The 3,830-nt window shown below is 38.5% G+C and overlaps 1 pseudogene; it reads right to left on the reverse strand.

Annotated features, from left to right (window-relative positions):
• Positions 1-2,101: 2,101 nt before the first annotated feature.
• Positions 2,102-3,046, reverse strand: LOC114632427 (annotated as a pseudogene).
• Positions 3,047-3,830: the final 784 nt, after the last annotated feature.

Here is a 3,830-nt window from a genome sequence, read left to right on the forward strand (position 1 = left end):
AGAGAGAGAGAGAGAGAGAGAGAGAGAGAGAGAGAGAGAGAGAGAGAAAGAGAAACAGAGATAGAGACAGAGACAGAGAGACAGAGAGAAATAGTTTAGGCTGTGGGGCCAATCCAGGAACGCTGAGAATTCTACAGAACCTTTTAGAAGAAGGTAGTGGAGGATGAGCCTGCAGAGTCTGTAATATCTACAGACTAACCTTTCAAAGACAAGTCTTAGGGATGATGCTTTTAAGAATTGGTTTCTTAGAACTAGAAAAAAAGATGGTGGAATGGAGTCATGTGAGACATGAGGGGAGCAGAACTAGAAAAGGAATAGTGGCCACAGATAGAGGAGTGCAGACAAAGGTGCATGTTGTTGCCAAGTAGGACTGGCCCTCATGCCACCTGGAGCCTTGAGCCACCACTGGGCCTGCCTTTCTTAAGTGAAACCTGATAGGCTGCCCAGAGGTATGGAACCACTGATGCTGCTGCTCCTTCAGCTCACCCTGCTAGGGGTAGGTAAGTACAAGGTTACTTGCTGCCCACAGCCTACACACATGATGGTCATGCTCTGACACTAAGGGCTCCTGACAACAAAGACAGGCTTGTATACAGCAGCCTGGAACTCTTGAAGGTCCTGTCCCCAAATATGATGCCCAAACACACTATCAACCTGATTGAGCAACATCTGGATATCTAAGAAGAAGAACAGTTCATTTTCTGGATTAAGCCTCCTCAAAATATCCTGGCTTTTGCTGCCAGAGATAATGTTGATATCCATGGTCTGTAATGCCACCTGAGTCCATGATGATGTTTGTGGTCCACGTTGTTGCTAGAAATCATTTTGATGTTACTGGTCCATGCTACTGCAAGCTAATATAGGCAAGGAAATTACTTTTGCAGTAGTAGTGTAGTATTGACTTCAGACTCCTAACTGAAAATAAGAGACATCAAAGGTTTCTGTGACAGCCACTTGACCCCTTCGACCAACCCCACAAAAAAATAGAAACAGTTCACAAAGGAAGCTATTGAAGACTGCCTTTTAAATTTGTTGTAAAAATTCTAAAGTGTAGCTCTTCACAGTTGATGCCCTATGGTGGTGGTGGTGAGGTGGTGGCTCAGTGTTCTTTAAAAGGCTGCCCACTGGGTATTTGGCCATGCTCCAATGAGTATATGGATAACACCCATTGGACTTGGTATTTTCTCTCTCGTTTTTGGGGGAGAAGGGCTGTGTAGTGGTGGGAGGGTAGACCTTCGAGTTGTGGAATGCCAGAATGATCAGGTTACATTGTATGAAATTCCCAAATAGTTAATAAAAATATTACATTAGTGGTGTGGGGGGAGAGTCTCATGAAAGGATATAATCTCTAACTAAACCAGGGTTTTATATGAACAGTAGAATATAATTACAACCAGTCCAGCTGCCTTATGATACAAATCTCAGACTATAACCTCATCATTATGCAATGATGAAAACAGCAATGGATCTGAGCTGTGGAGATTGAAAGGATGGCTCAGCAGGGAAGAACAGTTGTCCAGGCAGAGGTCTCAGGTTAGTTCCCAGTTACCCACAGTGTCATTCATGGCAATTTGTAACTCTAACTACAGAAAATTTGATTCCCTCTAGTGACCTGCCTGAATACTAGACATACATATGATCCAAAAACATACATGTAGACAAAATATTTATACATATAAAGTAAATAAAAAAAGAGAGAGCTTTAAAATAATTTAAAATGTGAGTTGATATTTTTCTCTCTGTAACTTTAGATTTTCTTAATCTCCTACCAACATTTTGCCCATCTTCTACATATTGAGGCTTACAAGTAACTTTGATATCTAAGGAATCAAAAACCTTCCCAGCGAATTGTAATTTCATACCTTTTTTCCTGTAAAATTAACTATTCTCTTTAAAATATTTGAGACTATAAGTTCTTATTAGCAATATTGTAAACAAATTATAAAACGATTGGTTTGTGTATAACCTGTTTGTGTGAGATGGTGCTTTTCTCATGAAATGTAGTATGATTTGGTTCATATATGTTCAACAGTACTTAAAAGAACTCAGCCAAAGAAAAATTCACCAGAGACCATCCAAGTCTCCCTGTTAAGCTGTTCCCCTAGTGTAGATTGGAGAATCTATGAAGGAAGAAGATCAGCTCTAGAAGCTGTCTTTGAAGATGTTGCAGGAAACTCTTTGCTCTCTGTCAAAGTTTGCTATTTCCCAGGATGAGAATAAATGAGTGAGTTGGGGAAAGATGTTTAATGTTAAACAGACAAACTAATTGACCTGTTCAATGGAAACAAATATGCTAACCACAGTGCCACCTGCATGCAAAAATATGTGAATTATAAAGGCAACAAGGATAGAGACCAGCATTTTCATGGTCTTCTTAGGGATCTTGGCTCTGGAATCTTCAGAGGTTGTAGAAATCAGAACAAGGTTTCAGAGTGCTTCACCAAGGAAAAAAATAAAAGTATTAATGATGCTAGAGGCACAAGAAACGGGACTGAATACATCATTTCAAAAACAATTATCTTTTGCAAAGTAATGGTCTTAATTGTGTCTGAAAAAAAAGTCAAATTGCTTTTAGATATCACATAAATATCTCCCCAAATAGGAAGTATTTCAACCAGAAGAAAATAAAAAATCAATAAGAACAAAGAAAATACAACAACAACAAAAAAAAAAACACCAAGCATTCCTCTCAATCTCCACTCTACCCAGAGGAAAAGGGGATGGGAGAAGTGGGCGATTTTGAATAAGTAAAAAATGCTGAGGCAGGTGGCAAGCCATGTTGACAGTTGATCAGTTATAATCCAGAATATTTCAGTATACTTGCTAGACTGTAAGAATAATACAAATGAGGAGCGAGTTCTAGTATGGTTACATCTATAAATACCACCAACACAGAGCTGATTCTGGAAGCTGCCAGACAGAGCAGGATTTAGTTGATTACGGTGATTTTCTGGTTCTTGACCCAGTCAGAGCAGTTTACCAGTCCAATGAACATATTCTCCAGCATTCCAGTTATAAATCCTGCTATTACCAGTATCAGATACATTTGATCAATCCTGTAAACAGTTAAATAGAAAAAGGGAATCCACACTTCTAGAAATTTGCCTCATTGATCAGTTCTCAAACACACTTCCACAGAAAATCACTCTTTTCCATATTTATCTTGCTCCTTTCTACGGTAATTACAGCTTTGATTGGAACTCCTCCAACTGAGTAGATATTCACATGTACTTAAGAAAACTCTTAGTTCTAAGTTTTTGTCTTTTTACAAGTTCAGTTCCACACTTAATCTATAAAGATCTCTTTATTAATACAGCTTTATGTTTTTATTTAAAGGTGTTTTTAAGGAAATGTTAAATTCTATTCAAGACAGTCTCTATGTGCCCATCATCATCTCCATGTCCTTAAATCTCCCATTGACGTAATGTATGAAATGATGTCAAACATATTAAAATACAAATGTGAATCAGATTTTTTTCACTGTAATATGTTCCTCTTCACCTGAAACACTACACTCTGTGGAAGCAGATATCTTTGTTACTGTTAAATTAAGTGCTAAAAGAATTCTTGCCGGGCGGTGGTGGCGCACACCTTTAATCCCAGCACTTGGGAGGCAGAGGCTGGCGGATTTCTGAGTTCGAGGCCAGCCTGGTCTACAGAGTGAGTTCCAGGACAGCCAGGACTACACAGAGAAACCCTGTCTCGAAAAACCAAAAAAAAAAGAAAAAAAAAGAATTATTGAGAATTTAGTAATGGATTCTATAAACATGCACTGGATTTCCTATGTGCATGACATTTTATAAAAGCAAGTTTTTTTTTTTTAAAGAGGT

The sequence above is a fragment of the Grammomys surdaster genome, unplaced genomic scaffold, assembly GCF_004785775.1.
Source record: "Grammomys surdaster isolate TR1022 unplaced genomic scaffold, NIH_TR_1.0 373, whole genome shotgun sequence".
Lineage (NCBI taxonomy): Eukaryota > Metazoa > Chordata > Mammalia > Rodentia > Muridae > Grammomys > Grammomys surdaster.